We start from the raw sequence: 26671 nt of genomic DNA on the forward strand, positions 1-26671 counted from the left end.
AAATGTTTACTAACTGTTCAATGCCAAACAGATAAATACATTAGACATTTGCTTGTTGTAGCTTATTACAGTTAACCAGCCAATTATGAGAGTGCTACTTAAGACCATACGGTTGTCGGGTAGTAGATTTTAAAGATTTTTAATGGTTACACATATTCTGATGGATGCTAATGTTGCCTAGATCCTGGTTACATTAAGCAATCATACGCTAGCACTAAGTCTATACGTATTTTTACTCAACCCCAAAAGGTAAATTTTTACAGTTTACATTCAAGAAAGAACAGCACAGGATGTCCTTCCTGCAGCAGCTAAAGAAGTTGAACCTGCCAAAAACTGTGATGGTACACTTCTACACTGCCATCATCGAGTCCATGCTCTTCACCATCACAGTCTGATATGCTGCAGCCACCACAAAGGAGAAGTGCAGCGTGTCATCAGCTTTGCAGAGAAGGTGATCGGCTGCAATCTACCGCCTCTCCACCACCTGTACACCTCCAGGACCCCGAGGCGTGCAGGTAAGATCGCGACCGACCCCTCTCACCCTGCACATGAACTGTTTGAGACTCTCCCCTCTGGTAAGAGGCTGCAAATACCTCTCGCCACAAGAACAGCTTCTTCCCCTCAGCTGTCAGCCTCATGAACAATGTCCCCCCCCACAGTCAGAAAACATCACAGTCATGTGAAGGCTGAACTGTTTCTTTGTTACATTAGCGCTCACTGGACTTTAAATATTATTTTCTTTCATGCACCCTTTGTATATTTTGTTTTTTAAATTATTCCCTATATTTGACTTTTTTTAGGGTTAGTAAATATTGGTAATTGCTTCTCATATTTTATTTTATTATGACAAGTTTGTTACTTGTTATTTCAGCCTTGTTTTTTCTATCGCACAAAGACAAATTCCTGGTATATGTAAATGTACTTGGCACTTAAAACTGATTCTGATTTTGGCTGGTAGTATGACGAAACAATAGACTAACTCCTACTTGTGTGGCCCAACTATTAATGGCTATTGCTCTGTGAGGAGTGTTTTCAAGGCTGCAAAAACCCTACATTTATAAGCCTAACACAAGTGTCCGTTAAAAGCCTGCAGGAAAAATCTGATTGGTTGCACATCTTAAATTCTAATCCAACATTCAGAGCTTAAAAAACAGCTTCTGCTGGAAAGTTTCACAGCGTCAGTAGTGATTAGCTGAGATGCTAATACAAGCAGATTCACAACCATGTGTTCGGTAATCGGCTGAGGAGTCATAAAATGATATCTTGCGCGTTAGCTGGGCTGTTTGTGGTAAAGAAGCGGAAACTAAAGCTTGGTTTACAGTTGAGATAAACTCACCAGGGCTCTTTTGGCTGAGCTGCAGATTTTTGAGTTTAACCCTCTGATGTCTGCTGTTCAGTTGCACACCAGCGCCTCGGGATCTCTTTTTGTAGTAAATTAATTTACATTTGGAGGATTTTCTAAAGATGCTGGCTTCCTGTGGAGCCCGGCAGATCAAAGTGTCTCATTCTGTGTGTTTGATGATGTTTGATGTTTGCTTTGAGTGTGAATGTTGCTGACTTACTGCTGTCTTTTTCTTGCCACAGCAGGAGGTGCTCTTTCCTGCTTTCCTTGCCTCCAAAATACGGTAAGTTTCGTTTAACTTTTTTTCCGGCTCTGGTTCAGATTCTCTTTGCTGACATGTTCTTAATCAGCTTGTGATATCTACCCAATAAGCATTTGATGGATGCTGTGGGAGCAGGAGGCCGAGTTCAGTTCTAGCCCAGAGATGCACAAAATCTTTGAAATTCAGAATTAGGGATCAGAAAAAACATCTCAAGAAACTTCTGAGCTGACTTTGGAGATATTGAGGATCTGACTTCATGTTAATGTTACTCGTTTTCTGAAAATTGGACTGAATGCTTTATAATTTTCCCCTCAGTGTATGGTCCAGTATTGATTTACTAGTTATTGTCTGCTGGAGAGGGGAGATTATTTTCCTGTAAAACAAACACTTTGGCTGATGTATGACAGAAAAGGGTGTCATCCTCAGTTGAAACAGGAGCTGTGGTAGTTGTTTGTTGGAGCAGTTTTCTTCATCCCATGATGTAAATATTTTATAGAAGTTGGCTTTTTTTGGGGCCTTTTTGGCTTTAATTAATAGACCTGCTGAGAAGAGACAGAACATATTGGGAGGATGCCAACAAAGGGCTGAGGTTGGATTCGGCCCAATGACTGTTGAGAGGAGAACTCGTCTCCTACATGGAGCCTTTAACATCACTGCTAAAGGCTATCCAGCGCCATCATTATTTTAATCTTGAATATCTCTGAATATTCTGAAAGGAAATGTGTTTTAGTGCCTGTTATACCATCTTCAGTGTTAAAATGAATCAGTCACTAAAATATGTAAAACAGATTATATATATATATATATATATATATATATATATATATATATATGAAAAAACCCCACATAAAAATCATGATCAGCGTCCTACAGGAGGAGGTTTTTCTGTGTATGTTCCCAACATCGTTGTTCGGGTTGGTGTTAAAAGAAATAAAACATTCCAGTAAAATGTACAAGGCATAGATAACGGTCTTCATTTAGCAGCTGTGATGGGTTGTCTGGCCTCTACACCCACTCTTTTGTGTGTGCGTGTGTGTGTGTGTGAATGCATAGACATCGGCTATTGTTAGTAATCAGATTTGGTTAAATGTCTCGAGGGCTCACACAAAGCAGGCCCTCTTCACCTTTAACCTCCTCCTCCTTTTCCTCTCCTCCTCTCTCTTTACGGATAACAATCCCTGAGCATTTCACTCATTGAAGAGGCTAATCAGTGTAAATACTTGGACACAGATTCCTGTTGGAGGGCAAGAAAAGTGTGTAAATGTCAGCTCAGTGAGTTTTACTCATTAGCTGTTGTTTTTTTTTTTGCACATGTATCGACAAAGATTGTTGCCCAATTTTGTTTCTCCATCCGCTGGTCTCGATAGATTTGGAAACAGGAAACCCTTTGATAACATCATCTTCTGTCGTATATATATATTTTGTTGCATGTTTGCTTTAAATGCTGCAGCGGTTTAAGAGCTTTGTGTTTAGGATGAGGAAAAGGGTACACACTCTTCACTCAAGCTGCAAGTCGTGATTCAGCTTCTTTACTGAAGTAAAAAAAATACCGGTTCAAGTAAAAAGTGCGTCCCTAATGGAAATTTCTCCCAAATCTTTTTTTTCATTCAAAACAGCCAGAGACTGTTATACTCGAATCACTTTTACTTCAAATTTGAAGGAAAAAATAAAATGATGGTGATGAACATTATCTTTGCTTCACTGTTCAAATCATAGAGATTCGAGAAGATCGACAACACAACACCTCCCTCCACACCTCAGCCTGCAGCTCTGCATAAAGTTTACTAACTGAAGATGGAATCTGACTACTTTAAGTTGCTTGTAGGACTTCTGTTTAACAATAATATCACACTTCAGACTGTGAAGGATCACTGTATAGCCGCACGCTGTGATAATATATTGATGAATGACAGCCGTGCTGAGATCCAACATGTCAACAGGAGTTGTAGAGTATTCCTTCTGCATTCAGAAACCCAGCAACAAAAAGTGATAAAGGCTGTGTGCAAGCCTCGCAGTATAGTACATATCGTGTTTGACTGATTTGCATTTGCGGTGAACCGACGGCACCTTGTTTTCTCAGTGTGTTGTCACTCAGACTGACGGCGTGCCGACGTGTGTTGAACGTGCACTGTGAGCTTGGTAGACACTTGACGTCAGCTCTGTGGACTTTTCTCTGAGTCGAGCCGTCGTTCGTGTTGGTTTAGCCTCATTATCCTCACGTTTTCCATCAGACGTGTGTTTACTCCTCTCTCTCTCTCTCTCTCTCTCTCTATCTGAACTGTGATATTCAGCTGACCTCAAAGCTAACAATCGCCTGGTCTGTGTCTCTCCCTTTGCCTCCCCCCTCTCTCTCTACCTGGGGCAAAGTCTTATGTAAAACACATTTATTTTTAATAGATTTTTTAATGAATTTTTTAGCTGCCTATTAATAATGCCATTAGTGGTGGCAGAGCGGCGTCAGACAGCAGCCTGGCCTGCTAATCCTGCCCCCCAGCTTTGGCAAATGCGGCTAATCCAGGCCCCTGCTTTTGGCCCAGAGTAGGCCTCACACAAACACACACACACACAAACATTAGCTATGTGCAAACACATACTATATGTAAAACACTTTGAGACACACACAGAAGAGTGTTGTTTAATCTTCATGGTGTGTGTATTCAAAAAGTCGCTCTTACTCACCATCTTTTTTTTTTTTTTTCACACGCCCCCTTTACACCTCCTCCCTCTCCTCCTCTTCTTCACTCGCTCACCGGTCCTCCACCTCCTTCTAATCCTTCTATCGCTCCCTCTCTCCTCTCTCCCTCATTCATGTCTTCCCTTTGCCTCCCACCTTATTTCTCCCTCCCCTCCCCTACGATCTTGACCCCCCCCCCCCCCCCCCCCCAACACACACACACACACACACACACACACACACACCCTCTCTTCGTCTTTGCCTCCCTCCTCTCCTGCCTTTCTTCTTCTTCTCCCCTGGGCGCCCAGCAGGCCTGGCCTTGGTGCTCGACTCCTCACCAAGGCTCCTTACCTGAGGCCCTGAGTGTTTGCACACACACACACACACACACAAACTCCCACACACTCACACACACACATTTGTGGATGCTGCAAAAAAAAGTCGGCGCAGAGCGGGGAAAGAGTGAGCCGCTTACAGCCTTAATAGAATTTGAGCCGGGCTCAGAGCACGCAGGAGAAAAGGTGTTAATTACTGCTGGTTTTAATGCTAATTAAATGTTTCAATTAATGGCCTGTTTGTTGCCAAAGTGTGTGTCAGTAATTGACAAATGGCAATAAGGTGTTTGAAGGCATTAAAAAAAAAGAGACAAAGAGGGAAAGAAGAGAGAGAGAGAGCTCTACCTCCTACATGTGCCAGAGCCTGGAGCAGTGCAGCATGGGAAATTTCATTCATGAGGTGGAGGGAGGAAAAAAAAAAGAGCTGGAACAGATTCAACACAGCTGCTTTCCATAAAACTGTTCACGGCCTCCATCAAATGTCAGTGTGCGTCTACGCTCTGCTGCTGCTCCACTATCAGTGTGTGTAATGTTGTGGATGTTTGACAGGAGGGCAATGTAACCAGGCATACAGCACACTACACTACAGTGTACTGTCAGGGGGAAACTTTAAGGTGTGTGGAAGACGATTAAAATGCCAAACACGACTCGATCTGACGGAGAAGAACACTTAAATCTCTCCGCACTTCTTATTTGACGGGAGATTTATTTGATTGTTTTACAGATTATTAAAACTGGTTTGAATGTCACGTTTCCTCACCTGAACATTCAGCTTATTGTTGCAGGAAAATGAACGACACAATTATCTGCACATAACGCACTCGACGTCTCTTTTACCTACAGGAAGAACTGGTTCAAGGGCTGCAGTCGACTCCCTCCTGGGTGTACTCAGAGCTACAAAACCCCCCACAGTTATCTACATTACTAAGAGATCCATCAGAGTGTTTCACTTGTTGCTTAACAAATAGCCTCACTACACTGATGTGTTCACAATGAGTCATCACAGGACCAGGAAAAACCCTTCCACTGAAAAGGTTCAATTAAAATCCACAGCAGCAGCTCAGAGGAAAGGTGAGTAAAGATGTCTCGTAAAAACAAAAGTAGAACAACAATGTCTTCAGATGGAGCGTTTTAGAGCCCCGCGTTGAAGCTTTCCTGTCCAATTAGTTATTTGTTCAGTACGAAATTGAGATTGCCTGTAGCAGCTTTATGTTAAAAGTGTGCAGATCTGTGGCGCCGCCCTGGGCGGGCCCCGACCCCAGGTTGGGAACCACTGCCCTAGGTGATACACCGCAGACACAGACGGTCCATCACACTGAATTATAACCTCAGTGAGGAGCTGGTGACGCTCTCACAACTGCTTTGTGTTCACTTTACACACTGCCTGTGTGTGTGTTTTTGCTTGTGCATACTCTTCACGATGACTCTGTGTGTGAATGTGTGTCACACTTGCTGCACACTGATATGAATTCCATCTGACTTGGTATGTAAATCAAAAAGACTTTAGGTGGGGTAGTGCTAATCGCCCGATGGCTCTGTGGGCAGTGAGTGTGTATTGCATCTGTGTGTGTGTGTGTCTGTGTGTCTCTTAAGTTTTTACATCTGTGTGTGTGTGTGTGTGTGTGTGTGTGTGTGTGTGTGTGCGTGTGTGTGTGTGTGTGTGTTTCCTAAGGCTTTTGGGATAAGGATGTGAAATTCCAGATCAGCGTTTCGGTGCTGAAGCCCGTGGGCTGCTGTCAATCCTGCTGACACACACACACACACACACACACACACACACACACACACACACACACACACGCACACTCAGATTAACATAATTAAGTCATTTGTTGTGGTCGGGGCTGATAAAATCATTGAATTATTCAATACCAACAATATCACATGATAGATAAATCTGTCCGTGTGTGTAAATGTTTGTTTTGCACGTGTGTGCAGGTGTCACTGTGCACCCCATCACCTACTCTCCATCACCCACAATGCACTGAGCTTCCGGCAATGATCCAGCGGGCCTAATCAATTGCTTCTCCAACCGGCATCATAACAATCCATCAACAAATGCACACGAAAATGCACCCATTAATTTGTTTCCATGGCAGCAGCATCCACTCACGATTCAGTGATTTTTTTTTTTCCTTTTCTTGCAATGCTTTAAGACTTCTTTAAATGTCAAGTTTTTACACTTGGATCATGTTTATTTGTGACCACTTTATTTAATTCTTTTGTATAGAAAACACAAACGAGCGCTCTGTGTTGGAGCAGTAAATTATTGTCAGAATCTTCTGCATGTCTGAAAGCAGCCAGAAAAGGAGGAGGAGGAGGAGGAGGCTGGTAAAAGTACTTTGAAGTAGTGCAGATTTAAGCCAAGGACAACAGGCAGAGTAAGATGGTAGAAACGTGTTGTAATTGTGTGGGTGCCGACTGTTACAGTGAACAGGAAACAATGTTCATGGAGTGAAGTTACAGCTCTGTACAGAGGAGGTGTGGGCTTCGAGTACATGCCGTTTGGGAAAAAAAGAAAAAGATTAAACATTACAGAGTTTAAGTTTCGAGTTGTTTCGACACTCGTTCGATCATCTCTCCCTGTGATTCTTCATGTTTCTTGTTTTCTGCTGTTTTTGACTTTGAAGTTTGAAGTTGACTCTACATTTTTCAATCAACTTGTTGTGAGCGATTGATCGATTTGAGAGACAAAATATCAGGATCATAGTGTGGTTCACCAATCGAAGCCTGGGGGGGTCAAACATGTTTGTCTGTTTTAAAAAAACGGACATTTTTAATATGGGCTGCACTGGTGACTCCTCGGCTTTGTAGGGGTCAAAGTGCTCCAGGAACACTTGTAGCATGAAGATCAACTTCATTACCAAAAATAGAGCGATGTGTTTCAGCTCGTGGCGTTCATCAGGGTCACCCAATGAAGGCCACAAAACAAAACCCGCCAGTCTACAATTGTTTTTTTTTATTGATTCTTCATCCTGCAGGGAAGATGCACTATGAAGGCAAAACTGCCGACTGTAAAGTTAAAAATTGTCGTAACTCGTGTTGAACCTCACAGCGATCAAAAACTTTCAATTGAAAAAATGTAATCCCAATACAGTCTTATTACGTCTTTACAGCTTATTTTTATAATGTACACATACTGCATTTTGTTTCACATAGTTAATTCCAGCAATTTAAAACATTAACTTTGAACAAGGAGAAATGTTAACATAAAAAAAAAAAAAAAAACATACCACAAAAATACCCTGACTTAAATTAAAAAAGTCAAATAGAAAATTTTGGTTTAGTCGATGCAGCTGGCAGAACATGTTTTATCTTCTCTGTATCTTAACATCACTTTAATATCATCTTTTCTTTCATAAGAATTCTACATGTATGACCCGGAGTTCAGACGTTTGGTTGTTTGGTTGTTCGTCCTTCGAGCTGGATGAAGCTCTCTGGCAGAGAGGTAAATAAGGAAGGTGATTAAGGGGAATGAAGCGCGAGCCCTCGTTATGTTTACGTCTCCTTTCTTTCTAATCAACATTAGTTCAGACTCATTATTCCTCTGGAGCAATTGAAGCCTCCACACACTCATAACCTCGTCCATTACTCTCTGCTGCCAAGCAGGAGGGAAACAGGGGGTGGGAGGGGGAGGACAGGATGAGATAGAGCAAACAGTGACTCGCATAATCAAGGCAAAATGGAAACGTTATGATTTATGTGAGATTTTGCATTTATCCTAAAGAATCTGAAACAGCGAAGGTTTAGCCTTCAGCACATTGAACACATTCACCCGGATCTAGAGGGATGATTTGGGCTGTGTGTTATTCTGAACAAAATGTATAAACTTGATCTGGTCGTTACTTCCTGTTTGGGGTAAAACTATTCCTACTGCGCATGTCCGCCTCGCTCACTCTCTTTCTTCAAGTGTCCTCCTGCACTCTCCCCTGTTTGTCAGTTGACTCGGGGTTATGGCTGAATAAAAAGTATTGCATGCAGTGGAGCAACATCTGAAACGTGAAGCGAAAGCATTGTTAGTTTACAACACATGTAGATGTAACACATGCACAACACATGCATGTATACTAATACTAAATAAAATCAGTACTACTGAGCTTAGATGTATTAGTATTACTAATACATCTCAGCTCAGCAGTCCAGCTTGAACTGGTTTCACTCTGGAGAAAAACGTTGATGCCTTCCCATCGACAGAAACATGACTGGGTTGTTGGAGTCAGTACCAGAGCATGTCATTAGCTGCTGTTCATTGTTCGATCATACAGAGCTGGGATCAGTTTCTCCTGGGAGAGCATGTTTGAAAAGTCGGAGTGATCAAGTGCAAAAAAACAAAAATCAGTCTCCTAATAAAACACAGTGTTACATTTTGTCTGGTGAATTTGTAAAAGAAACAAATGTTTGCTAACAATGGAGGCACACCAAGTATGCTGGTGTTGTGTTTTGTAACTTACTGAATCAGTCAATGAAATGTAGAGTTTATGCAGTTTTAGTTGTAAAAATTGAAAAACAAGTGTTTTATAACTACTGAGTTGTGTGACAGTCATTACTCTGCATGTAAATACTCCCAGTTTGTCACGTAGCGTTATGCTAGCACCACCAGCCGTCAGTCCTCCTTGCAGGATAACGTCCACATGTCTGTGCTTGATGTGTTTACACGTTGCTCCCTTTCCAGTGGTTGTATGTTGGCTGCTGCTCCTATCAGACACTTCTTGTTTTCAGCATAGGAAATGAGGAAACAAACCCCTGTCTTTGTTGAGCAATCCAGTCTCTGATTCAAAAAGTTTTTCCCTCTGTAGGATGACACTTTGACTTCAGCTGACTGAGTGATGCATTAAAAGTAAGTTCAACTGTAAGCAGAGGTCAGTTTCAACAATTTTCTTTCCCCCCCAGTCTCCTCTCATACAAAAAGTTCTGACCTGAGCTGTCCATGTAAACACAATGATTTTGAAAAAGAAAAATGCAGTGATGATGATGAACACATCAAGTCTTTTCTGACAGTGTGAAGAGGTGAAGTCAGAAATTTACTTCACCTGAAGGTGTGTTTGATCCTGCGAGGGGAAGAAAAGAGACACTAAAGAAGAAGAAAAGTTGAATTAAAGGAGGATAGAAGCAAGGTGGATAATGTTCTGGAGAAAAAGGAAAATGTGGGCACAGAGCAGCGAGGAGAAAAGAAGTGCATGATGACAAAAATTGGGGATTAGACATCCTTGTGTGTGTCAAATCTGGAGGTCTGGAAATGTATTTTCGTCGAACTTTGGAAAAGACACATGTTGTAAAGCATCAAAAAGTGAAGTCCAATCTAACTGTTCATCTGGCTGCAGTATCTTTCCATCTGTCGTGCTGATTTTCATCCCAGAGGTCTTCTCTCAACATCACTGAATTTGAAATCTGAAGATCAAATCGCCGTGGAAACCACGTGAAATGAGCCGTCCTATCACAGCAGCTCTCTAATGGTTGGAGGTGGAATTGCAGCTGCACATTCGCAATATACACACATGCATGGAAAAATAAAGCGCTGTTTTGAGCTGCCACTTTAAGGAAACAGTAACAGTAAAGTAAAAAAAAAAAAAAAAAACTTTAGCAGCAAAAACTAATAATTGCAAAGCAGCCAATTAAATTGTGCGGGAGAGATGAAACCGCTCATATTTCCCCTGGTAATTTCATGCTCTAAACTCGCTTCCGTGCGCACATAAAAAGAGGAGAGAAAATATCATTTCAGAAGCTGACAGAACTCATTGTTCGTGGAATTTTAAATTCAAAAAAGTTAATAAAGGCGAGTGCAAGATGAAGGGAATTTGCATTTCTCAGATTAACAGCATGTAGAGCAGCGGCGGCGCGCGCAGCCTCGGGTCATCATTTAAGAAACCTTTGCATATTTTATTTAAGAGTGGCCCGGTTTGGAGCGTAATAAGACAGACAGATAATGATTAGAAGGTCGGGCCTGCAGGGCACAGCCGGGCTGGGCGCTGTAACGCTCTAATACCCAACACACACACACGCACACGCACACACACACACAAAGCACAGCCTGTGCAGGCTCCTCTAATTGGCTGCTGATGGTTTATGAAATGTTTTCCAAAGGTTTTATTATTGTTTTTGTTGTAGTTGTTGTTGTTGCTTTTATTGCTTTCATTATTTCAACGGAGGGTTCTGCTGGTGAGCATTGGTTTAGCTCATATTTGTCGGGTTCTGCTCACACGTTTCCTTTTAAATGAATGTCAAAGACCCCTGGATGCATGCTCCAGAGATGTTGAGTTGGGGCTACATGCTAACGAAGATGCTAATTCAGTGCATGTATGATAAGTCTTTAGTGGCAAATAATTGGAAATAACTCTGAAGCAAAGATTCAATATGCAACGGAGAATCTCCTTTTATTTAAAAATATTCAAATGACTCAAAACTGTGAGTAAAAGTGACATGTTGGACCCATCAGTGTTGGTGAAAAAAAACCAGCTGTTTAAACATTATGACGAGTGTGTTTTGGTGCAAACTGATTCCAGATAGTGCAGCGCACCCCCTTTCTGAAGGATAGATTGACTCGTGGAAATGTAAAGTCATACATATTAATCAATTAATCATTTGTATAGCACCAATTTTAACAGACACTTTTCAAAATAGCATGTGATAATATATAGGAAGGATTTCTCCTTTATATTCCTCACATTCCTGTTGTCCACGCTCCCTTGTCGCTGAGGTCGGAGCCGGCTGTGCATGAACGAGGACGGCGGTGGTTATGGGGATGACACAATCCGATGGTGGTGCCTATAGGCCTCAAATGGTTGGAATAAAATACTTGCACAAACATGATTGGACAGTCAGGCCAATGAAAACGCTGCTCATTTTAAAGCCTTAAATCTCCTTCAACCAGCCAAGGAGATTGGAGAGGAATTGTTCTTATGAGGAAGGAAGGGTCAAAGTTGACCTTGTTACATTGATTTAATTTAAAGCTATGTTCAATTTGATTCTGATTGGCCAAGTACTCATAGCAAAGTTCTGCTATGTCATTGTAGCACACCGTTGTTAAGAAGAAAAACGTTACTAAGAAAAGCAGACGGTTGTTCGGGGAGGGGCTCATCACAGGACTAACTGTAATCATATCAATCCCTGGAAAGAAGCCAAGTTAAGTTATTTTACATCGGTCCGTTTACTGCAGGAACAAAGGAGACAAAAACAGTGAAAAAAGGAGAAAAGATGCAAAAACCTTACGCTTTGAGGCACAGCTGTATGAGAACATGATATAGGATAAGATGGATTTTTAAAGAACAATGTCAACAGACTTTGATAAGACAGAGAAACTCAATCAGTGTCGCTGATACATGAGAATGTGTTCACTTGCTCTCATTTTATAATCAGTGAAATCACTCACTTTAAATGAAGGCTTGTTTAGCTCAATTTAAAATAGGAATATTTATTTTTTACACTGAAATATCTAAACCATTTAAATGAAAAAAATTTTTTTTATCATAGCCAGAGTAATCATCAGTTTCATATTTGTACAACACCTTGTGTTGAACGTGGCAGCCATGACAGACACGGCATCTTTATGGTTGCCGGGGAAACTCCTCATGTTACGTCAAAGGCTGCAACGTAAGCAGGAGCTGATGTGATAAAAATGTCCTGTAAATTAATGGTGGATACATTCGCTCGTAGGTAAACCTATTCGCTTCTTCATGTCTGTTTCGACCGTTCGTCTTGCCTCCGGTTAATTTTGTTTTCATCGGGAGCGTGAAGGGAGTAGCAGACCGAATCACTCCCATGATTCTCCACCTGCCTCAATTTCCATCTCTCTCTCAAATTTTCTGGCTCATGTTTTTGTTTGTTGTTTTCCGCTCTTTTGGTCCCACGGATATGTCGAACTACGTAGCACTGATATACTTGGATAAAATGTTAAATTATTGGTTACTCTTCTTCGTCAAGTGCTTCAAAATTTCCCATTTTGCAGCATTTTCCAATCTCTCCAACGTTTAGCGAAGCAGCTGGCAGAATGAAGCCGCCTTTTGTTGTGCTGTTGGCAGCTCAGGAGCCAAAATGAAAAGGAAGTGCGAGCTGCGTTAACGCAACAATAACCTCGACTGTTTCTACAAAGTCAAATCGTCAATTAAGAAGAACGTCGCTGCTGAAGACTTTGACTTCACAGGTGAGAACAGAAGCACTGTAATGATCTTTTTGTGTTTTTGTTCTCTCTATCTGGAGTCCTGAATCAATGCATCTTTTTGATCTCTTTTACACGGAGATGTGTGTGTGTGTGTGTGTGTGTGTGTGTGTGTGTGTGTGTGTGTGTGTGTGTGTGTGTGTTGCAGAGCCCCCGGGGTTGCCAGTATAATGATAGTATCTCTGAGGCCCCTCTATGGGTTTGAGGCCTTATTATCAGAGCAGGTAAAGTAATTTCTCAGTTCGACCAAATGTTCCACACTAATTCCTCCTCTATATGTGTGTCCGTGTGTGTACCAGTGTGTGTGTGTGTTTTTGTGTGCACACATCAAAGCAGCACAGAGAGATGAGGCAGATAGTTTTTCTCTGATTAATTTAGTCATTTGGGATACTCTGTTAACTGGATTACACTCCGATGTGTTGATATGGCCACACGGCCCAAGGTCCTGCGTTTGTGTGTGTGTGTGTGTGTGTGTGTGTGTGTGTGTGTGCACACTTTCACACATGCTTAACAATTATCAAGTAGCTTTGTGTTTTATTCCACTTGTGAGGTCCAGAGAGCCTTCACTGACACATAAACACACTGACTGATGAAGGGGGAGCTGATTTAAAGTGACAGTACTTTCAGGTACTGTTGATTGTCTCACCTGTTAACTTATGAGTCTGATGAAGTCTACTGTTTATCACATATAGTCAATAAACAAATATAACAGCCGTTAATTTTAATTTTTTTTTTTTTTTTTACAGCTGTTATATTTGTTTATTGGTAGTTTAATTTATCCAGAAACGAGGACTTTACTTAAAGACAAGAAAAATGTCCAGTAGGAGCCATAATGTGTATTTTACCTTTTTTGATTATTTATTCTGTTGTGTTCGTTAAATGGGTTTGATATCACTTCTGGTCGTTTGCGCTGGGCGTGGTTTAAACCTTATTTTACCTGTTTTTATTCTAATAATTTACTAAATAACCGTCATGGAAATATCTCATTTTGGGACATTTGTTTCTCACTCTTTTTTTAACAAGTCAGCATTTTTATCTGGACATACAATTTTATTTTGTTACGAGCAAGTCAGAGTTCTAAGTCCCCCGAGTCTCAATCTTAGCTGTGACAACACATTAATTTATTTATTTATTTTTTCTTGTGAAATACTCATTTGAAGGCATTTTAATGTTTTTTGAAATCGAACCAAACCATTTATATCTTCATGAAAAATATATCAAAACCTTCACAAAAGAGTCTCAAGTCTCTTACTAGAAGCTTCTTCTATGTCGCCCCCTGTTGGTGGAACAGACTTCCAAACTGCAGAGTCCCTTTGCACCTTTAAGGAAAAAGCTAAAGACCCAGCTCTGTCATGAATATCTACGCACTCAATATTATCGATGACCATAGTGAGGAGGAAGGTTTTTAATGCTGATTAGAACTCTTAAGAACAGCTGTCAATGATGTGCTTTGCCTCTGCGGTCACTGCCTGTCAGCACCTGGGTGTCTGATCGGACTCAAACATTGTTTCCTCTTCAACAGATCCTTGCATGCTCGCTTTGGATAAAAGTATCTAGGTAAATGAATATTTTCATTGCAGCATTTTGATGTGAATTGTTTGAATATAAAACCAAACTTAAAATTCAATGCAGATGAAAAACATATTTATGTTGCAGGAATAAGAGAGTGGTTGAATTATTCCTTTTGAAACTCATTTTTAAACACTGTGTTTAAAGGTCATTCATCTTACATATTAAAGCTGCTGAAGGAAGACTGATCTTTGACCTTTGAAGACAATATTGAGACATGCACCGTCATAACCTTAACTGCAGCCACCACCGTTAGGATTTGTCACCATTCATAATGTATCGCAAGAGGCGGCTTAGCCGAGCAGAACACGAGTGATGAGCAGAGGTGGGCATAGTGAAAGTCGAGGCATTTTGTAGTAAGCATAGAGCTCAACTACTGCACCGGTGGCCAAAAGGATTTTACATCCAGTTGGTAAAAACAGATTTTTTAGAAAGAACTATACAGAAAATGGTTGGGACTTAAATACAGCTTTTTACGGTATTTAAACTAATGAATAATTTCTGATCTCACCGATTAGATTAGTGATGTGTCAACATCACCAGTGTTGTGACTTTAAAGAAACGTTTGCATCAGAACTACTTTGTTAGGTTCACAGAGCGATGCATTTAGTTTAAGTTAACCCCGTTGGGGAATAAGCTAGCTCAACTGTTATTGGAGCACAGCGTGGAAAGGGGCGGGGTTAAAAAAGGGTCAAGTGTCAGTAAATGTGTGAAAACAAATGTTGTGCGTGGGGTTGAATTTCTGTGCAACGTCAAGATGCATCGTGACAGACATGCAGTGAAATGTAAAGAAGAAGAGCGAGGAGGGGAGAGAGTGAGTGAGTGAGTGCAGTGTAAGGATAACAGAGAGGGGGCGAGAGACTGTGAGCGAGAGAGAGAGAGAGAGAGAGAGATGGCAGAGTGGCCAGAGGGCAGTGTGCATTAGAGTAAGAGCCTGATTGGCTCTGACCTTCCTCACAGCCAGCTGTCAGCCTCTTAGACACACACACACACACACACACACACACACACACACACACACACACACACACACACACACACACACACACACACACACACAGTGCACAGCCTGTTACGGCCCTGCAGGCCTTGATTACCATATCAGCACCGTCTCATTTGCATAAATCCCAGCACTCTTAATTAGGCTTCATCTCTCTCTTCCTCTCTTTACCTCACCCTCATTTTCATCTCTTTTCCTCACTCCTCACTCTTCCTTCTCTCTGTCCTCAGTCTCTCTCTCTCCCTCTCTCTTTACTTGCAGATACAGGCTGGGGTTTAGGGTTAGAATTAGCAGATAGGAGGGTCCATGACTCCCAATTAGTTTAGCGCTGATTAGCCTAATGACAATTTCTCTTCATCTACATGTATTAGCACACCATATTCTTTTACTACTTCTGTTCACATAAACATTCAAAGGAATTATCTCTTTACACTCTCCTCCCCTTCTCTCTCTCTCTCTCTCTCTCTATTTTACAGGTGTTATGGTCAGAAAGGACAATAAGCTAAGTATGACTTGCAGTGAGCTCTTCTGCCTGCAGTAAATGAGCACTACTGAAGGAAGATGAAGAAAATAAACATCCTCAAACCTGAAAGTTTATTTTATGGATAACCATGATCAAACTGTCATCCAACATTATATTGTGACTTCATCCAGGGGATTTTAATGGTTCATATGTTGCCTACATGCTCATTAATCAAATTAATTTTTAGCTCGTTACCAAAACTGTGATTATGATCTTAAATGTATAAACCGACTTTAAACATACTGGAGGTGTAGCGATAGAAGCTAGTCTAAAACAAGCGTGATTTGACGTTGCAATGATTTGTTTAGTTCTGTATCCGGCCACAGCATTGACACTGTGTGAAAGAACATGACGAAAATGAAAGCTTGTTTTTATGATTCAGATCAAACAGAGAAATTTTGAACTAACGTTTCTTTAGATTTCATGATTTCACCATTTTTGAGGATATGAATTGTTTGTTTTTGATGACCCGTTGAAGATCGTCCTGCATAAATTAAAAACAGCGCAGCCAATTTACCTCCAATCCCCCCGTACTCCATAGTCCATCAGTGCCGTTGTTTTGCTCCGTTGGACGCGTCCCGCCCTGATGGGTCCATTTGAGTACAACCATGAGCAGCCGTACACACATCGTAGGATAAAGCTGGAATCACGCAGCGCTTGCTGTGGAAACACAATCATTGACTAGGACAGTGCAACTCTGACCGACTCGCCCAGTGTGTGTGGAAATTGAGGGTTAAAAATACAACTCCATGAGGTGATGGTTGCATTTTATTCGTGCATACACAAGAACGTTGCTGTTCTTATGTACTTCTTTAGTTACTGGAGGAAACCTCGAGAGCTCAGTATTCAACGACAACAGAAGAAACCCTCTGCGTGGTCTCAAACCCCTGTGCAGCCTGTTCGTCTGTTCACGGATGGACCGGTCCCAGACTTATTTCCTTTAAGTCACGCAGGCGTCGGTGTTGAAACTTCTGAAATGGAACTGTGTCACTGTGCAATAATGACACATCATGTAGCTCACTGCAGACTTGGTTTATCAGCTTGTTATTGTTACTTCCTGCTGCTGTGTTGACTCCTGTCAAAACTTCTCTGGCTCTACTCTGCACCTACTGTTCATGTTCATGTTCATGTTCTTGTGACAATTTTGAGGACATGATGAGCTGAAAATCAAAACAGATCTAGCAGATGCGGTGCAGCCATCATACACAAGTGAAGGCTGACCTGAGACTTGGCGTAATGTCCCTAGGTTTGACTCTGACCCTTGACCTCTATGGAAGTCATCCCTACTCTCAAAGAATAGAAATGGTTAATTCTCTCCCTCACTCCTTCATTTCTGAAGACAATATTCACACACCAACAGATTTGTTGACTAACTATCAGAGTCCTATCTCTCAAAACTGGACATCTTGCGAAATCTCTCACAGTCAAATGTGACTTTAGAACAAACAAACATGGTGGGCGAGGGGCCACAAACATTCACTGTAGTTGTTGGAATTTTTTATGAGAAAATTCAGGAAGAAAAAAAGAGAAATTATCGATAAAGATGCGTTTAAGATGGACGGTCCATTTTAGAGCGCAAGCTGGAGGTGAAATTGATTTGCTGCGGTCGTCCTTCTTCAGTCAGCTTGCCTCCATTTTGGCTATCGATCGGTTCCACTTGACAATCCAGAGTGCGTGCTCGACAGCCCTCGGGTCTCATCACACATGTCACAAGATCGAATCTTTACGATCTGAAATCAGGGTCTCTGACATTCCTCCTAGATGATCAAGCCCAGTTTAACACACCTCACAACACAGGGAAATCTGGCAAGACACAATCTTTAGAACCACCAAAAAATCTGGACTTTGTTAAGCATTGCCAAGAAGGGGGCCAAAATCGGCCCTCTAACATTGTAGTGTGTGCGCTGTGTGAATGCTAAAACGCGTGTCTAAAACTTGCTCATTTTTGTTTCTATGGTATTAAAACGAGTATCATATCCAAGTCTAAAGTTCTAGTTTTCTAAAAACCCTAGTGTGGAGAGCCTCCCAATAGAATGGTCTTCTGACAGATATAGCTCTTGAACACAGACCTGAAGTAATTGACAATTTATGAAATACTACGATTAGCAGAAAAGCTGAGCTAGCATTTGAGCTAACGCGGTTCCTTTAAACAGTCTAAGCCCCATTCCTGAATTTGGTTCGTGAACGTAGGCAGACAAATGAAAATGGATCGAGGGGAACTAAATCATATTCAGCTTCGGTGCCTCTCTCGGCCTGGGGCGCCTGTGATCTGTGGACTGAAATATGTCTGCCAGAGGGCGTGTTACATCACCTGAAAGCCTGTGAAAACCTGAAGTGGACTCAGGACCGAGTCATGAGCCTGACTTGGGGTCCTGGAAATGATCTAGTGGGCAGACTGAGACCTGTGCGTGTGTTAAAAGTTCAACTTTATCAGAATTTTAAACTATGATTTACAAGATGGATTTTTTTTTTTGGAGGGGGGGGGGGGACCAGGAGGTGCTGAGGGAGGCTGTTGAACCCCCTAAAAACACTGAATTGTGTGTGTGTGTGTGTGTGTGTGTGTGTGTGTGTTGTCAGAGGGAGGTGTGTTGGGGGGTTAAACACAGCTATATTCTGTAGATAACAGGATTAGCTGGGAAGCGGATAATAAGTTAGCATTTCCTCCCCGCGGCGCTCTCTCCTCTCTCCTCTCTCTAATCCTGCAGCTTTGATGTCCCTGCTCCCATCAGGTATCTGGGCTGCTCTGGCCCCGGGGCCTCGGGGCCTCCAAATGCTCAGACACTCAGTTGTGTGTGGATGTCTGCCTGTGTTTGTGTTCTTCTGTGTGTGCGTGTGTGTGCGCGCGTTCAGTGTCCTCATTAGTTCTGCCTGTTTACTAAAGTTGGCTTCTTGGGATGAAATCTGCTGCGCGGACGCTCTGCCAGAGATCTGCTCTCTGTTTACAACTCTCTCTCTCTCTCTCTCTCTCTCTCTCTCTCTCTCTCTTCCTGCCAAGTCTGACCCCGCAGAAAGCTGATCAGGCATCTTAACAACAACAATATGTTTGCTGTAACAAAGCAATGTAGCAAAGGAAACATTTTTTTTCTCTAAAAACGAAAGGTATAAAAACCTTTGCTGCAGCCTAAACCTTATTTTGAATTGGTATATTGATGTATTCATTAATTTGTCATCTGTTTATTTCCACTTTAGCTCTACTTTAATGTATTTTTTCTTAGAAAATTTCTTAGAGAAATAGTTATGGAGACCAAAATCTTTTTTTATTTCAAAGAAAAAGGTTATTTAATGAAGTGTTTGTGTATCTAAGGGTTTTATACTGCACTATGTACAATACACTCTATCTAAAAAATATACATTTAATGAGTCAACTTTTCAGACTCTCCAGAAAAAGTAGAGCTTGTGTTTGTTCTGGCTTTAAAGTGTGCCATGTGCACATGTATTTGTTGGTGAGAGTGTCGCAGGTCGTTTTTGTTTGGAAAAGTCCTGAAGGTGAGACTCGAGATTCTTCTCAGCATGACCACGATTCTGTCTCCGACCCTGAGGTTGTAGATTCAAATCCTCCTGAGTTTCTTGTTCACATGCACCTCACAGCAGGAGGCTGTCGGGGCAGAGGAGGGATCTCCAAATGTTGAAAAACAGGAACAGAAGAGAAGTGGCTGATGAACAAGCAAAGTCCGACAATAAAATGAGACTTGTTGCCTTGGATGCTTTGCTGTCGTGTTCTTTCACAATGTCAACAAAAGAGCATAGAAGAACAAACTGTTTCATTACCTGCATGAAGTCTCATTATTATTGCAGTCTATCTATCTAAAAAAAAAAAAAACTTGTCAGATTATTGTATTGTATACAGAGGGGAGGGGGGACAGCGGGTGTGTATTGTAACCAATGTCTTGTGTCCTGCCTGTCTGTACACTGCTACTGGATGCCCTGAATTTCCCTCGGGATCAATAAAGTATCTATCTATCTATCTATGAAGGTCTCAGGTGTCTCTCATTGTTCACGAGATATAAACATCCTCACCCTGCTGCGTTCACACATTCCCGAGTCTTTGCAGACTTTTTAGAAGAAAGCTTTAAGGAAAACTGTCTGGATAAGATTTGACTGTTTCTGTTCGGTCATTTAGGGAAATGTTCAACTTCTCTAAACCTCGTCACCACACCGGGAGGTTATGGTGTATGGTATCAATCATCCTGTATCCAATGGGATGTCCCTACAGTGTAATGAAGAGATAGTGATGGTATCCCAGCAGCAAATGAGTTTGAAAATCCCTCCTCTTCCTCTTCAAACTATCACAGTGACTAGTTAATGCAGATTATCTTGAACCTAAGCCTTAAACACTATAACTCCCCGTATAGATGTTATAGGGTCTCTATAGTGTCGTCAGGATGTTTACAAAGTGCATGCTAGTGTCTGTGTGTGTGTGTGTGGTAGGAGGGGAGAAATAGAGTCTAGGAGTGTGTGAGTCTAATTAAAACGATGAAAATAATTACTGATACAGGCTGACAGACAGCCTCGCCCTCAGACATCCTCAGTAATTAGTTAATTAACCAAACGCAAATTAGCAGCAAGAATTAGTCAGCCAGGCTTAACGGAGAAGATGCTGAGCCCTCCTCTCGCTTTCTGCTTTGCTACTCTCTGCTCCGCCTTTGCTATCACAGTGTGTATGTGTATATATGTGTTTGTGTCTCTGTGTGTGTGTGTGTGTGTGTGTGTGCTTGAACTACATTAAACAGTTTTGAAAAAGTTAGAAATAGGGCACCGCTGCTTTATTACACTTTATCGCCACTGTGCATGACACACTCTCCACGTTATGTGTAATATTTTTATGCCTGAGTCAATTCATTTAAATTAAAAAGTGATTTCAGGATAATGAGGCTGTAATTTCCCCACTTTTTAGCCTAGAATAAGAGGAAGAAACAGAGCGAATGTTAGCATCTGTTCTCCCTCAAATCCCCTGACTTCGTATGTGCTAATCAGCCTTCTAATTAAAAAATATGGAGGCCTTTTTTTTTCCAGCAACTTCAAGTTAAAGTTCAACAATAAAGTCATCAAGGACTGAACAGATTCTCTACATGGAAAGAACACAAAATACTCGACAATACTTGCCGATCCCCGCAGCTCACATGGTCTGAACAGACCGCTGTAGTTCCTCTGAAGGCCTTCAGGTCAGAAGAACGAGCCGTCGGATCCAGAACACTGAAGTCAAAAAGATTTAGGGAGCCTGGATCAGTATTCGCCCACTGTTGTGCTCCGGCGGGTGAGTCGAGGCTCGGCGCTGCGAGCGGCTGGCCTTCCTGTTGTTCACACTCACTTTGACTCGCCTGTGGCTCATTTTAGGGAAAATGAGAGAAAACAATGCAACAACTCCATAAAACTCCTCCGTCCTGACACAACGGCTCAGTTTGGTTTTCTCTGTTATCTAAATGACTGATATTAAATTCAACCTGACAATTAACTTATCATTTTATATTTATTATTGACACGTCAATGTCAGAATAACATAAAGATTGTTTTTGTTTAACATAAGACAAGAAATATCCTAAAACAAATCTGATTAACAAAAACATCCCACTTAATGAAATGTCACTTGTATGGTTGACAATGTCGCTGTTCAAATATCTTTTTACAACCTGGTAAAAAAACAAACAACAAATCTGTGTATGGCCATAGAATAATATTGTTTTGAAAAAAGTTTTATAAGTTTTACCCCCCCCCCAGCTAGTCTTAACTAGTCTTTCTATTAAGAATGAAAGTGTGTGTCTAACCTGAAAGTTAGACTAAAGGTCCTGACACACCAAGGAGGTCATCAGCTGCCAGTCCCAGTTGGACCTTCGCCCTACTTTTTTGGGTGTTTCCAGATCCGTCGCCCTCGTCTAACTTTTTTTGGCCGATTCGACAGGTTTAATCGGCATCAGCAGTGGGTGAGAGGAACCTCTGCGATTGGATGTTCAGAGGTTTTTTTTTTTTTAATCTCCAGCTCTCGACACAGGTTCAGGAAAGCCCCTTTGAGCATGAGGCTGTATCAATGCTTTTACCCCTTCTTTTCTTTTTCCATTAAAGGACTGAGGGCTGAAAACTCCAGTGCCTTTTTTAACTTGTTGCTGCTGCGTAAAATGTGGTATTCTCGTAATATAACAACGAAGAGCAAATAAAACGTATGTTCATGCATGTGCAGAACGTATACGTGGTTGGCCGCCGGCTGTAGTCTGTGCGATGTGTTCTGATGTTCTTGGTGTGTAAGGGCCTACACGTCTTCTCAGCGTGTGATGACTAATGTCAAAACATGTGTATGTTTTTTATGAGCCCAATCATTTAAAAAATCAGAATGCAAAATCACCAGCTTACATACCCAAACATTACATTTTGCAAAATGTATGAAATAACTCTGCAGAAAACTGAAATGCACTCCACTGTATGCAAATCTGAATCTTGAGTGATGGTTTGACGAAAGTTCATCTCATGGCCAAGCTGTAAACTGTGTCACACTGCTGAGTGCTTTCAGTGTTAACAGACAGATCCACTTCATATTCACCCAGCAGGTGATTGACTTTTAAAAATGTCAGAACAGATAGAGATGAAAGGTGAGTCTATAGTGTGTGATAATTGACAGGATGTTATAACAGTTAAATGAATTCTTTCTAAAAGGCAGCCAGGAAGTGACTGAGTCAAACCATGCGAGGAAACTGAACTGCAGAAACACGTGTATTAAACTTTTCATGGGAACATTTCGTGACCGAGCCATTCAGTGCAGCACATTGTTTAAAACAATCACTTTTATTATCGTGCAATTTGTTTTTTTCCGATTGTGATGGAATTTAGCCAAGTTCAGGCCATCAGAGTTAAGTCTTTAAAAACTTGTACATTCAGATAAAGTTCATGTGTTTAGGCATTTTAACTTGATGAATACAAATAAATCAGTCTGATATATTCATGTTTGTCAGATTTCACATGCACAGTAAATATTCCCAGAATCAGAGGAGGAAAGCAAAAGTTAGGTGAATAAATAAACATCACAAACATTCATTCATCAGTACATACTTGCATTTCAATGTGAGTGCATAATCCAGACTTAAATGCACACAGATGGAAGAACTATCTACTTTTGTCATTGGGCATTTGAACGCAAACATGCAAGATTATAAGTGTGTGTGTGTGTGTGTGTGTGTGTGTGTGTGTGTGTGTGTGTGTGTGCGTGCGTGCTCATAGCTTGAGGGTAAGGAGGCATGTGCACATTCAGGTCAGAGCTGTCAATCATGAACAATCTGTTCCGTGTGTGTGTGTGTGTGTGTGTGTGTGTGTGTGTGTGTGTGTGTGTGTGTGTGTGTGTGTGTGTGTGTGTGTGTGTGTTTGTATCTGAATTTACTTTAAAAAAAAAAAAAGGAATATCCTGAAACCAGCTTTAGCAGAAACCACGAAGAGTCTCTCTGCTGTCATCGTTGCTGCAGGATTTTTCTCACACTTTCAATGAGATGGAGCAGCAAAGAGTCCAGATTGTGTCTCTGAGACACTTCATTTGTTTCCTTCTTTAAATTAAAAGAACTCATGTAGTGTACCCCAAAACATTTGTGCACTTACGATGCGGAGAGGATGTTTGATAAAATCATGCGTTTGCTGTAAAACTCCAGGATAAATCCTGATTCGAGCATCAAACACTCACGCCTTGCAGGCTGCAAAAGCATCTCTCAAGTGTTTAGCTTGCTGCTTTTTTTATTTTGCAAGACAGCAGCTGAGGTCAGCGTGGCGCCACAATCCAGAGTCGCAAAAAAAAAAAGTGTCAGTAGCTATGGCTTCAACAGCTCTAGTAACACCATGCTATAAATACACAGACTCTGGTTGTGCCAAATGATTTGCCTTAGTGTACTCAGATCGTTGGAAGTAAGGGGAAAAAAGCTCTTAATCAACAAAATATGAGACTTAATTTATCAAGGTTTTATTGCAGGAGTGTCCCATATTACACCTTTAAATGTCTGGTTACCAAAGAGCTGGGTTTTGTCATACTCTATTAACAGTTTGTTTCTTGGCATGATGGTGAGCATACTGTATGTATAGTTGCCCAAACTCCACCGAAACGAAACTGCAGGTGCAACAATCAGAATCTGTCACATTTAGTTCTGGTCTTTTTACAAATGAACTGATCAATTACTCAGTTTAACGAAGTCGCACGACTGAGTGATTGATTTGAGAATCATGTTGGTTTACATTCAGTTGTATATTTTGATTCTGCCGTCTTCTCCTCGTCCCGGTGTTCCTGTCACACTCGGCTCTGTAAACTAGACCTTCTTCAAAACAGTCTGTAAACACTTTCTCTTGTGGGAACGTCTACCCGTGTTTCTATTCGCTGAGCAGCCAGCAGCCACAGAGCTGCACAGTGGGATTCAAACTTTTTCTCCAGGGACCCTCACTGGAAGCTCGTCTTCCCAAAACACAACACCAACCTCTTACAAGTAATAATTTTTGACAGCAGCTAAAAATATAAGAAACATCCCCAGGAGAGCATGTGCGTGTCAATATTTTTCTGAACAGGAAGAAAATGTTTTCAGTTTCTCTCTGTTTTAAAATGTTATTTTTTTATTAACAACAGGAGAGACAACCACATGCTTTAGTGGGTACTTTGTTTAGTGACTTAGGATGGTAACACACAGATTTCAGATAAAAACAATAGCAGAGGTGTGAAATAAATATTGGAAACCAGTCACTTGTTGAATTCTGTTTTTAATGGAGAAAAACATTGTTGCTAAAAAAATGTATTGGCAAGTTAAAGGTTACGTAAAATAGACTTCATGTTCTTTGAACACTAACATGTCCCCTCGTCTGTCTACGAACCCTCCAATGATGAGAAAAGTCCATCCTCTGTCTTTTGCCTGCTCCACTTTTCAAAAAGAAAAGTGCTTGAACAGGTCATTTGGAGATTTTCCCTTCATGACATCACAAAGGGCAGAAGCCCCTCCCCCAGGCGGGTGACACTCCCAAACCTTTGATGGCTGTTTAATGAGCCGTTAGCACCAAAATGGACTAGCCTCGTCTCGTCTCTCATTAGGGCTCCTGCTCATGAAGGCTTACCCTGCTCCCTTCCCTCCTGACTCTTTCGTACAGCTACAACACTTACTGATGAATCTGAACGTTATTATGTATTCAGAGCTAGTGTGACCATTGAAAGCCAACTTTATTAAAAAGCATCTTCCTGTTGGATCACATTTTCAGTCAAGCAGTTTTTAGTGAAATGATTGAATTGTCCCCTTTTAACTCCTCCTTAGCGCCAAGGAAACATTATGAAAGACAACTTAATTAGTTCAACCCTTTTAGGATTCAGCACACATGCTCGAAATGTTCATGAAGCTATGGAAAGACAAAGAATGAACCAGTTGACAAGTTATAAAATAAGTGTTTATGAAATGAAAAGAAAAAACGAGTAACTCAAGGTTTCGTCTTCGCCCGCCCGCCTGCTTGCTCGCTAACTGGCTCCTCTTTGTTTCTCTGGCTTGACTTTGCCCTAATGTCAGAGATATGACGTGGCCTGTAGGCATGGGTCCCCCTTCCCTAGAAGCTCCACACACACACACACACACACACACACACACACACACTCATCATACACACTCCCCACACCCCTGTCTTTTGGTGTTTCTCGGGTATCCTCGCCCCGCGTCCTGTGGTGTGTGTCCTGCAGAGGAGTGTATGTTTTCTTTATGGTCAGTGACATGCACAAGCACTGTGGGGCCTAACTGAATGTGAGCACTGTCACATGAGATTAGAGCCATGTGTGTGTCGGTGTGTGTGTGTGTGTTGGTAAGTTGACTGGTGGGGAGACACCAGTACAGATGGGGGCTTCAGATGAGATGATCGTCATGGCCGGGCCTCCTCCTGTCCTCTTAGTTTAGTGTCAAGAAACGCCCCGCTGCTGCTGTCCAAACTGACCCGAGCAGCCCACCGGCCACTTCGCGTCCCCTTTGTCTCCTTGTGCCTTTCTCAAACACACTTTATATCTCACACACACACACACACACAAACACACTGATCTTTTAACAAATACTGACGGGTGTTCAAAAGCAAATTGTTTGGAGGGATTGATTCTTCTGATGGCTCGTTCTGATGTTCAGTATTTAAAAGTTGTCATTTAGTTTTTAAGTGTCTTTAGCGAAGAAGATTGACATCACTCTTAAGTCTGTACTGAAAATGTTGCTAACAGGGGTTTAGCTTAGCATACACTCTGTGAATGAAGAAAACAGTTGGCTTGGTTCAAATGTTAGTGTTTTTAGCTTTTTAATGGACAGGGCAGTGGATGGAGTGGAAACAGGGATTAGAGATGGGAATGACATGCAGGAAAGGAGACGCAGGTTGGACTACAGCAAGGACCCTGCAGACTTGACCTCATCGACATCATCACTAGGTCATCTAAACTCCTAAAACACTTGATGTGTGTTATTGGAGAGAGTTTTTTCTCGATTGTATTTTTATGCTAAGCTAACCCTCAGCTGACTGAGGAACAAAATGATCCCTTTAACCCTTTTATATACCTTTCATTGAACTAGATAAATATGTAAATCTGGTTGGTGTTTTTTCAGAAGCATATGTTCTCCGTCTATTTCACACAGATTCTGACCCCTTTGAGGTCAGGTCAATCAGAGCGCCTCAGCTAATGTGAGACAAGTTCAGAAGGGTTTATAGAAACAACCATGGTGGCTGCTGCTGATGTGTTTCAAACTGTTAGCCGCTGTGTTAGCGTCTGGACCCTAGTATTATTATTGATCTACAGAACTACTGATGAAGTTGGCAAGCGAGCACGTCACATATTGCTTTTGTCACAGTAACTTTTTTTT

At 41.5% G+C, this 26671-nt stretch overlaps 1 long non-coding RNA gene across 1 annotated transcript in view; it reads left to right on the forward strand.

Moving 5' to 3' along the window:
- Positions 1-263: 263 nt before the first annotated feature.
- Positions 264-26671, forward strand: part of LOC306826488 — a 31016-nt gene continuing 4608 nt past the window's right edge. Inside the window, exons 1-2 of the long non-coding RNA XR_013779433.1 lie at positions 264-515; positions 1585-1625. This is a non-coding gene — a long non-coding RNA (uncharacterized lncRNA). The remainder of the gene's footprint in view (positions 516-1584; positions 1626-26671) is intronic.

This window comes from Symphodus melops, assembly GCF_947650265.1.
Source record: "Symphodus melops genome assembly, chromosome: 1".
Lineage (NCBI taxonomy): Eukaryota > Metazoa > Chordata > Actinopteri > Labriformes > Labridae > Symphodus > Symphodus melops.